The 12,303-nt window shown below is 35.9% G+C and overlaps 1 protein-coding gene across 2 annotated transcripts in view; it reads left to right on the top strand.

The window, feature by feature from the left end:
* Nucleotides 1-12,303, top strand: part of Jupiter (microtubule-associated protein Jupiter) — a 240,624-nt gene that overhangs the window by 221,612 nt on the left and 6,709 nt on the right. The window lies entirely within an intron of this gene.

The raw sequence follows: 12,303 nt of genomic DNA, 5'->3' as shown, positions 1-12,303 counted from the left end.
AAAGAAAAAAAATATGTATATAAGAAAAGTGATTGAATAAAAAAGCAAATTGTAAATAACTTGTAAAGAATTTAAACAAAATATATATACGTATAAAAAAATGGTATTAACAAATTAATGTTAAAAACAAATAATGATAGTGTTGCAATAGATTTCCGGTTTCCGGGAAGTCAACTTACCAATCAGTAGAACTCTCCGACGAGTGACTTGTGACGTCACCTGCGGAGTAATTTCGAAATTACAAAAGGATGAAAAAAATCATAGCGCTGATAATACGATACATAAAAATATTTAAAAAACATTATTTGGCTTTGATTGATAGTATATTAACAAATAAAAAATATTTACAAAACCGCCAAACTTCCTTATTGTACATTATTCGTACGCTCCATTATATTTCCATTCAGCCCTTATCACGCTGGTGAGGTTAGCGCGCTCTCTATTTTATACAGATAACTTCGCTGTTGTAAATGCACACATGAAATTCATTAATGAAGCTTCGTGGTTATCTCCTTGAATCTCCACATCATTTATCGAGCGAGTGTTGGCACGCTTCCCGTTCTGGGTATCGCATTGTTTCCTTTTTCATTTAACTCCGCAGGTTATATTTTTACTCTATTCCCTGGATTATGTAGATGTGGACGTCAATGTAAAATGCAACCACATATTTGTAGACACAGGATTTCTAGAGTATTGTTATATTAATAATCGGCACATAATTATTATTGAATTCTAGCAGATTCGTTGTTTACTCCAATAAATTATGTTTTCCTTCCTTTCGCGTATGCGTACTGGCATTAAAACACTTTTTAATATACTTAGTTTGTATGTGAAAATTCTTGATGGAAGTTCATTGTAATTTATTATAGAAATAGAAGACGAAGGATGGAGCACTAAAAATAATATCTATACAATACTTAAACTCATTAAAATAGCATTATATCAACTCATTAGTTAACCCGAAAAATTTCGTTAATGATCCTTTAGACAAAAATAATTTTACTTAATTTACTTTCATATAATTTTGAATTCTCTATCCTTACCCCTGTTTCGTATAAATACATTGAACTTCTTAATAAAGATAACAGTCTCAAAGATGTCGCGAAAGCGATGAAACCGGTCACTGGATATTCCAAATTTGTGGATTTAAGTATCATTCGTCTTTAATTTATACTATAAAAAACTAATTAAAATTATGAGTTTTTAAAATATTTTTTGTTATTATTAATAAAACAAATAATACACGAACAGGGTATTGTACTCCTAGGAGTTATAAAAAAAACTCATTTGGGACCTTACATAAAAAGAAACCATTTTGGTGATAATACATAATATCAGTTAATACAATCCAAAACAGTAAGAAGAACAACAACAACAACCCATCACGCTGTTTCCCCGTAGGGGTAGGCAAAGAGGATAGAACGCTACATCACTCTATCTTTGCACACGGATCTCGCTTCCTCTACATTCATGCATCTTGTCATGCACGCGTGCCGATTATTCCTACTTTTAACATGTCCATCTTCAAGTATTTGTTGGATTTGGTCATGTCATGTCTTTTTCGGCCTTCCTCTATTTCTGCATCCATCAACATTCGCATTGTAAATATTCTTAGCCGTTCTTTCGCTGTCCATTCGCTCCACATGACCAAACCAGCGCGGAGCTCCTTTCTTGATTTTGTAGATAATGCTTGTCTCAGCCTTACATAATGTACTGATCTCAACATTTGTGCATCTATCGTACGTAGTTTTACCACACATTCAGTTAGAAAACATAATATAAAACACAGTATTATTCACAATCGATATAAATTAAAGTAATATATTTTTATTGCGACACCATTTTACTGTTTCCATCGACAATGTGAAATTGAGATGAAATCTGCACCTTAAAGGATAAACCACGGTATTTACGTGGAACGAAATGTTGGGTAAAGAAGATTTTGTGATTGTACGATTTCCAAAACATCCTAACTTTTGTGATTGTACGATTTCCAAAACATTCTAACTTTTGTGGTTGTACGATTTCCAAAACATCCTAACTTTTGAACCAAATGGGATAGTTTTCTTCTTCTTTTCCATATCTGCTCCTAAGTGAAGCATTTGACATCACCAGTTGCCTCCAGGAGACCTTATCGCCAGCCAGCACTCTCGCTTCATCCCATGTCAATCCAGCGCCCCTTAATTCGCCGAATAAAGTCTTAAGATCGCCATTGACGGCCTTCCAGGACGGCGTGATCCCGCAGGTTTAAAGAACAGGCAACTTGGGTTTAGGTTCTCCTGAGGCATGCGCAGCACGTGTCCAAGCCAGGTTCACCGCCGCATCCTCAAGACGCTCGTTATAGGATGCTGCTGCGTCCGCTCTCGGACTTCAATGTTAGCTATAAAATCGAACCACCTTATACCTAATATTCTTCTCAAGCACTTACTTTCAAAGCTCAGAAGTTTGGTGTTTTGAGCTTTGGTAAGGTGCTAAGATTCGCACCCATATAGGAGAACTGGCATTATACAAGAGTTGAATAATCGGCATTTCGTTTTGACCGAGTATAAACTTCAGTTCCAGACAACACCCCCCATGTTAAAAGTTGCTCCAGCAATTCCTAGGCGGGTTGCGAGCTCTTAATGCATGCTTCCATCCTCAGTTATGTGAACTCTCAAGTATTTAAAGCTGTCTTTCTCAATCCTCTGTCCATTATTATAGAGAGACTGATCAGGGTCGGGACAGGATTTGTTGCACATAATCTGAGTCTTTTTTGTATTTGGGATAGTTTTAATCTATAATAAACTTTCAAAGTAAAATAATTATCATTTTGGTAATAATTATACATACTAAAATATAGCATATATGGGACTACGGATTTTTTTTGCATGTAGCGGATACAAAGTGGACTTAAGATTTTTATTTCAACTGAATAAATCATATTTATGACGAAAGTGGACTTCGGTGTAAAAACGTGTACGCTAATTGCGATAATTTCTGCATTTTTAACTTCAAAACGGCAAAAAAGTTGATTCTCGCGTTTTATCTTCTAAGGTATAGAAATTAATCATCTTGATATAAATATGTTCATTTTAATTACGTTTTCAAATGGCATTTATGGAAGAATATATTATTGAAATATGAAACCTTAAGCAATAATGTTACTTATTGATATTTCATTCGCAAACAACGTATTAAATTATTAACGGTAATATTGTGTTTCAGCTGTAGCCATATAACGTTGCTAACTTGTTATGCTTTGCGAACACGATATTTTCACAAGCGATCAGTGTTGTGGATTAATTTTAACTTTACACACTTTATTGTAGTATGTTTAAAATAATTATTATCTATTTGTGATTGCGAGATATGCTTGTTATTGATACATATCAATCGGTTTACCCGTCAATCACATCCCATTATTACGTTTAGTTGAGTACCAGGAAGGTTATCCTATCTTTTCATTAGTTAATGAGTTAAATTTTCGATGGCGTTTTTAATCTTTGTAATGTTTTTTTGGGATTAAGACTCCCCATTTTAATTAAACGAAGCGAAGTCCTACGGCCAATTTGGTCCCTCTCGTGGTCCTTATTCCACCCCTCGATGAAGGCTATCGATTACATTCTAGAATTCCATTAGTGTACATTGATATTGCGTCATATGGTGCATCGAGTTATCCGATACCGTAACCGGGGATGGGAAGAGGAAATGAATGCCGGTAGTATCGGAAGCACTGGAAGTTGGCTTTCCATTTTCGGAACAAATCAAGTCTCGCGACAAATGCAAAAAAGTTGTCCAATAAAGTTAAATCTTATATCGTGATTGATGCATTTATTTTATAGCCCGGTGTCTTGTATTTATTATTTCTTTCGTTCCTCTGTCGTCCTCTCGTAGCGAGTAGCGAGTAGCAGATGAACAGCTGGGAGCACTTAACAATACAAATAGGGTTTAGTGCTATTAATTTATTAATGTACGCGGAGTTTCGGTTAATTATGTATGAGCGACATTCTTCCGTTCGTTAGTTGAATAATGTAAGAAGCCGCTTTGAAACTTTACACGCGTATTAGGCACCTCTTCTATGTACACACGACACACGAGCCACTCGGTAGAAAGTTGGGACTCGGGGTGAACTAACTTCGAATGTATTTTTACATTTCGTAAGTTTCTGCAGGGGTTGAGGAGATACTGTATTTTTAGACAATTACAATTTATCAGGCTTAATTTCAAGCGCTTCATCGCTAAAGTAAGCTATCGGTAATTGTTCGTGTCTTCTTCATCGTCTTATTCAATGCTGAGCGTCGCGGTGGTCAGAGACATCAGGCACTAGTGATGTGATACGGGCCAAGTTGAGGACAGCGTACGATGCTATCCCCGCTAATTCCTTTATTTAGTAGGACCATCTTGTAGGATACCGTCCTCTAGCTCGCTTACGCTCAACTGTCGACTGCCAGCTACCAGCTTCTCTTATCGTTCTTTCTTACAATATGTCAGGAATTACTTAAATACACGAAAATAAGTAAATAATCAACTATTTTATTAATTTTTACGGTTGGTCTTTTTAAAGTAATAATGCTACTGACTTTATATATCTTTCATTTCTGGCACTAAATTCTAGTTTTTTCCAGAAAAAGTTTTCTTCCTAGCTTGTCTCAAACTACCTTTCTTAACTGACCCAAGATGCTGTGTTTATATCAATCCAATCCGGCGTCTTTTACTTGAGAATCTTAAAACTATCTTTGGGGCTTCGATATTTAAAATTTTCTCTATTCTAGCGATCTGGTCATCTTCATTTAGTATAAATTTATTAAAAAGTGTCCCGCCTTATTTCCTGTAAGTGTACATGTGTAGAAGCTTCATGTAATTTTAGTAATTTTATCGAATCCTCCTCTGACATCTTGTGGGGTCTTTAAACCCACGTGTCCACTCGTTTACGTGATTCATTAATGACACTTTCCCCTAGTTCAACCCCAGCACCCCAAATAATAGTATATTAATGTGTATTACAAACGCGTGTTCTACTCACTATACACATATTAATTATGGTACCGCATTAGTTCTAGTTTTTCCGGTAATATTTTTCCAAAGTGCATTTTGATACGCTCTTTACGCGGTCTAATGTTTCGAGCACCCTTTTTGAAATAAGATTATAGTTTTGCCCTTTAATTTTGGCGTTTCATATCAAACTGCTTCGCTGATACCATTTCTAGGTTCACCATCAGATTAAATTTTTCGAACAATATTATTAAGTACAATTGTATTATTCTTTCAATTATTGATGATAATATCTGAAACTATTTTATACTGGACTGCTAGACCGGTGCTAAACGTTCATTATAAAATCAGGGTTTTACTGTTTCCAATCCGATACGCTCGGTTGAGCAGTTATCGCATTATGGATGCTCGAAAATAATGCTTTATAATGCTGTAACCATATCGTTTCTGATCGTTCTCTCTAGTGTTTAAACCGTAATTTTACTTTGATCTTTTAAAATGAGTTTTTACAAGAAAAAACATTTTTCAACCAGTTGTAAAAAAATAAACATGGTCCGAGAACAGACGCAGTAGCCTCTTATAACTCGAGTGTCTCGAAGGTGCGGCAGTGGATCTGGCTTAGACACATGTTGCGGATGCCCCGGGAGATCCTAGATCCATGTTGCCTTTTCTTCGCACCTTCCCTCACAAATTATTCGGTGGAACTTCGGGACAGGGGATCGGTTTTATGTGGGGTGAGGCGAGAGTGCTTTCTGGCGATAGGGTCTCCTGGAAGCATCTGGTGATGTTCGCATTCTCTACTTAGGAGCGGATGTTGAACAAAAGAGAAGAAACGTGGATAGTTACTTTTGAATCATCATTTTACGTCTATTATCATCATTGGTAAAACGGATTGTGGTCCTGTTGCTAGTTTCTCGGACTCACGGACCAAAGGTCCGTGGTTCGAATTCCACTCTACCCCAACTCGATTCCCATTTTCTAATAGTGAGTTATTTACAACTCGTTGAAAATGGCCCTCAAAATGAAATATTTGGGTCAATCATAAGAACGTATATATTAATTTTTTTATTTTTAAAGAAGATGGTCTTTTTTGACAAGTCAACAATTTCCTTTCTTAGTATCGCGAAGACTTTTCTTTATCTCTTATTAAAGAGGTAATTTTATATTTTAATATAATTTTTTTTTCAGATTTATAGATATACCCCTTAACAGATTTCCTATCCCTTTTATTTTCCATCACTAAAAGAGTAAGTACATTTCACCTAGGATGATCAAGCGGTAATTAATAATTTTTAATGCCGTCGTACAAATTTTATTCAATTCGAGTTATTTCTAAGATATTATAATTGGTAACAAGGTACTACAACATGAACGTTAAAAATGTTATTTTACTGATTAATTCGATTCGTATTTATTTAAAATATGATTACTCGTAAACTTCAATAAATTGTCATTATTTCTTCCGCGTAGAAGCCTTTCGTGTCGTTTGTTTCGTTTCGTGCAGTCTATTTTACCATTGCCAAATCGTTAATATTCGATTTTCCAATATTAGTCTAGTTTAGCCAGCGCTTAATTTTACGATTTATCTTTAGTTTTGTTTTTAAGGAACTATGACGGCACGCAATAATTTTATACTTTATAGCAATGTGACAACCAGACACGAAAGAGTCACAACAATCGAACCGACAAGTCCAGAATTTGAGGAGTTTTTCGCTCGCGTGTCGGACATTTCCGTTCATGGCTCCATTTTTGGCATAACTCTTATTTCGATTCGCCCAACGCGTCAGGGAAATTTAGGTTCTGTGCCAGTTACAGCTTGCTGCGACGTCTCTTTCGGCTTCTGCCCATTGCCCATGTGTGAAAGCCTCGATTGTTGTCGAGTATGACCCGATTTAACCACTCGGTTCTTATCGGAGGCGGTTCCTTAGTATGTGCATATGTGCAGTGCACTGCCAAGTAAAAATACGTGTAAAGAAGTTATTATTTTTATTGATATTAAAAATATGTCATAGGTACAAAGAAACAGGGATTCGTTGCAATATTATACTCGTAGATATCATAATATTCAATACTAGCGCCAAAAGATCTAGCGAGATTGACTCAAGGATTTTCTTATCTTTTCTACGCATGCGCTATCGTCCCCGTACATATTGTGTTTTGCAAAATTCTTTACCCTAAATTTGTATGAAATATACCATATCTCCTAAAATCGTCATTCGAGCAAGATAGACAACGCTTCATACCGCTGAATCGTGCGTTAGAGGGAAAAGATAATATACATACTCCGGGCATTGCCAACACATGCGCAGATTTGAAGTTCGTTTGTAATGTCACTTTGAACATGCGTTCTGACATGATATTAGTACGAATTTAGTTGATTTTTTATTTAGTTACCTACAACGTGCGTATAATAATAGGCGAATTTAGCGTTCCTGGTTCCGATGCGGGAGCTGTTATACTATTGCTCGTTTATCACGTCAGACCTGTCATATTGTTATAATATTATTGAACTTAATAATATACAAGTTGACAAAATGTAATGAAATGCACTGCCAATGTTTTCGGTCAGGAGCCGCCAGTGGCTCTTGTGTATTGCTTTCTTCACATTTTATTAACACACATTCATTTGTGTTTTCTACATTGTCGATATGCTCTTAGCATGTCATAAGTGCGCCGTTGTATCGCCAGTCGCGAGGTTGTAAGTGCAACGTCCTCCTGTATCCAGCCGTCTTTACTGCATAATCGATAAATACGCCCTTTGAGTAGCTGAAGCTCTTTTCGCTGCCTTTTGACAGGTTACTGTTAAGGTTCTAGATTTCGTTATGGTTTATCTTTGGTAGATTTTACCATTCGAAGTGTAGTTTATTATATTGTATCTTTTATACGACAGGTGCCGTGGCGCAGTTGGCCATACGTCGAACTGTGAAACTGGCGTCGCGGGTTTGATTCCCGCCAGTTGTCAGAAAAAAACCAAGGAAGATATTTTTCTCAATCGATCTGGGTGTCGTGGTGTATTTTTCATAACTTCCTTCCGTACCCTCTCTTTCCCGCCCGCTGACGAGCCTCTAAAATAGAAACTTAGCGTGTTATTCCTTTTATTAAAAATAAATTGCCTATAAGAAATTACTTTATACACTTCTAAACTATTACGAAATGAATTAAACAGTGTTTTATTAGATGGTGTGTTATATAATAATTATGAGGGTTTACGTCACGCTTCGGATGCCAGACATTTTCCGCCTCGGATAAACGTTCGCCTCATGTACATTCCCACACAGACTCCCAACTCTAGAACTGTCTTGAATATCTACCTGTGTGTGTTCTTATTTTGGCAGTGACTGTTATTTATTTGATTTCGTGTATTCATTGATATACCTTAGCATCCTTGTTTATTATAATACAATGCAAATTAACATAATACAAATTCAACCAAACGTCGTCGCATAATAAAGCTTCGTTTGCTAAAAGTAATACACGCATTTAAATTCACAAATTCGGTAAACTTTTGGCCTATTTTGCTACACTTCAAATGTGAAATGGACCTCGTACGGAAGTTCTGTTTTCTTATTCATAGCGTTTTACATTATTCTCGTTATCACATATAGCACCCGCTAACCACGTTTTGAAGTTTTGAATAAAATGTGTCATTTAGAAAAAGATTTACGTGCAACCAACCTCTCTTGCACAAATAAACGCAGTAGTTCATTTGTTTTTATGATGCCGTTTTGTTTTCTATTTTGATTATATAACCGAGCCCATCAAAAGGCTAAGTAGAATCTCTACGTGTATCTGAAGGAGTTGCTTGTGGCGAGGAATAATGATGGGTTATCACGGCACGAGGAAGTCTGCGGTTAACAAAGTGAAACTAACGCTGGGTTTTCTTTTTGACAGCTGTTTATTATATTATTCACGTACTTGGTCAAATAATAATACTATCAACGATACATTAGCCCAACGACAAAAACCATCAAGCCTAAATAATGTTTGTGTAACCTTCGATTCTTCATAAGCTACCTTTGATTTTGCAGTACTTTCTTCACGTATAATTATTTAAACTTTTAGTTAATCGATCGAATTATTTTTTTGCTTATGAAAATCTTGAATTAGAATAGGATTTAGTCGAATTGGTTATTTGTAGCTCAAATAATGCTGTTGGTATTATAACAATAATAATATTTTTTAATCCAGTAGAAAGGTTTAATTGTGTAGAACCAATTTTACCATATACCGTACACAAAAAAAACATACTTTAATTTCATAAAACAATATAGAAATAACTAACATGTACATAGAAATGTTTCTAAAATTTAATAGAAATAAACGAATGGCAAGGAAATGAAAAAAGATGAACGGATTATTACTGGAAATAAATAAAATAAAATCTTCAAATTTGATTTTCAACTCGAAGCCTCTCAAAAAAAACCGGCATAATCTTCGTAGGGAGACTTTTGATTCTTCGGTAGTTTACCACCTATTACTTTGAAATTCCATTCCACCCACTTAATTATTATAATTGATTAAACTCATTTGAGATAAATTCCGATACACTGAACGCATAATGATGTTTTCTTATGAGGGATCGGAAATTTGAGGGATTTTGTCAATGAGTCCCGCATTTTTCTTTAATCCAATTACGAACGCATCATCGGATCGTGAAAACCCTGCCGTTGGCCCGTTTTTATCCGGGCCGAGAGCCTTTTTCAGTTGTGTTGGCCATCGATCGAGCGTCCGTAACGCGTTCACAATCAAACTGCATAACGGTAGACCATTCCGGGAATATTCTGGACAGCACGATGGCCACTTACCTCTGCACGTGATCAAATTAAGATTTATTATTATTCATTGTCGATTGCCTTTTACTTGTCGAAATGTTAAATGGCGATATGATTAACCGCGCCCCTGCAGTTAGCACTTGGGAGTTCGCTATGAGTGACGGCACGTTTTCAGTAGGTACAGTTAACTTCGTTTTAACGGAGGTTTACTATACGTTATGATGGTCAATGAACAATGCATTGTTATTCTATTGTTATGGATAACTAAATCGTGTCGACGACGTGTTATTCTTATAATAAATTCAATAAAATTAGATTTATTTTGCCATGATTTATGACACCAAATTCACAAATAAGTTTATATTCTTCTATAGAGTTATCTCAGTTACGTTCTCCCCGCTGCGCTGTTTGGATAAAGTGCTGTAAAATAGTCCATCATTTAGTCATGGAATTAAGAAGAAGTTATTTTAGCATCATATTTAACGATTTATTTCTTACCTACGTACTTCCTCTTCTTCTTCCTGGCACTGTCCCGACTCGTTACCTAGGTAGGCTGTTGGGGTCGCTCTTCTTGTATTTTCTCGCCTGGTGTCGCTTTTATCTAGACCGTTTCTCTGCAGGATTTTGGAGCATCGAGCTATCCAGGAGTTCTTTGGTTTTCCGTTGGATGCCTGTCGAGGAAGATCCGCAGACATTGCCTCAATCACCGTATGGTCTGGCGGTCTCTGTCATATATTTATATTTCTTATTTATGTTCTTTTTTTATAGTTTTCTTACCGAACGTATTTTCGCAGATGTGTCATTGAGAATTCTATTTTACGTAATAATAAATATAAAATATATTTCAAAAAATTACGAAATGCCTTTCTTTACGCATGCCTTTTGAATGAAATTTAAATTTTGCTGCCGACTACGTTCTTAAAATAATGTTTGTTTTTTTTTTATCCAAGTCAGTGTCTATCTTTATAAAATGAACCGGGTCATCGTGGTACCGCGGTAGTGTCGTGGACTCGCGGATTAGAGGTTCGAGGTTCGAGGTTCGAACCCCGCTCTGCCACAAATTCATTTAAATTTCCTAATAGAATTTAAAACTCGTAGAAAATGATTACAAACATTGAAATATTTGAGTTAATCATGAGAACGAAAATGTTTCTTTAAAAATAAATATCTAAACAGTTCGTTGACATTTTTCAATACCGTTATTAGATTTTTTATGATGAAAAAAATAGTACCCGCAGATTAAGATATTTGAATCTTCATTGCGAGGCGAGGGTTCGCCAAATTCTTCAGGCGTCTGTTCCTGAAATTCGGGGTAATGAATTGCATACTGCATACTGCCATCACGAAGGTGGCTGTATAAATCCTCCGTTATTGTGAAGCCGTATTGCAGACGAAGCATGGCCAATCACGCTGTCAATTAAATGAACTTCTAGAGCGTACTGGCTTAACATATGCTCAGTGCTCGCTATACGTATTACATTGGTGTCTTATACACCTTCCTGCTTATTCTTGGCTTCTTTCAGCCGACTTCTATCTGGTGGCAAAGCGGATAAAACAAACTGCTTTACACTTTGTTCGTGATACGAGAGCGATGGATCATCGAGAGAGACGTTTTTGTATTAATATGTAATTACAGCCATTGAAAAATATCTTCAACGTCTTCTTGAACAAGCGACGCACTTGTTACACGCTTTTCTTGTGTAGTATGTTTTCAATTTAGCTTTTTAAGAGCATCTTTTGAATACGTCGTTGATAATATTATGTTACTATTAAATTTTTGTAGGCAGAGGTAGATAAGCACTGTTTTAAATATATCGCGATTACCTGGTTGATAATAATATATTAACGTCATTATACTTACTTTAATTTACCGCAAAATCACCGCGCAGATAATCGGAAAAACATGTACCCTATAGAGACATTTCCTATTAAGATTTTTCTTTGTTTTGTGATTTTTTACATAAGCTAAGTTCAGAGAATCACATAATTACCCCCTGTCCCTGTCCGGGGCACGGATTTCAAATTAACTCTTAATCAGCGGCCCTTGTCAAATTTTTTATAAATTTTAAAAACATTAAATTCAAATATATTTTTATTATAAAACTTCTACTGCAACTACTATCACGCCATTTCCCTGTAGGAGTAGGCAGAGAGGATGAACCGCCACACACGTTTATTCTGGAATACATTCCTAGCTTCTAACACATTTATACATCTTGTCATACATGCCATTCGGTTCTGTCTGCTTTTGATATGACCAGACTTAAGATTTTGGTTTATCTGATCACTCCACGTCTTCCTTATAAGATTGTATTTTTAATTACAGCTGTTTTTATTATATTCATTCAAGCAATTCGTAAATTCATATGATTATTATTACGTTTTACTTCAATTCGTTTAATTTGAACTCGTTTATTCTCATAATTATATAATATCATGATTGAAGACCCCCTAGGCCTCGATTATGACGGGAACATAATGACGTCATACCTTCACCACGCCGGTATAGTTGAAGATAAATTCTCTCCAGCGATTACGAAGATACACCACTGACCCCCCA

This window comes from Micrasema longulum, unplaced genomic scaffold, assembly GCF_059751315.1.
Source record: "Micrasema longulum isolate JH-2025_06_02 unplaced genomic scaffold, ASM5975131v1 h1tg001764l, whole genome shotgun sequence".
Taxonomy (NCBI): domain Eukaryota; kingdom Metazoa; phylum Arthropoda; class Insecta; order Trichoptera; family Brachycentridae; genus Micrasema; species Micrasema longulum.
The sequence above is the reverse complement of the archived record's forward strand: the minus strand, read 5'-3'. Positions and strand labels throughout refer to the sequence as shown.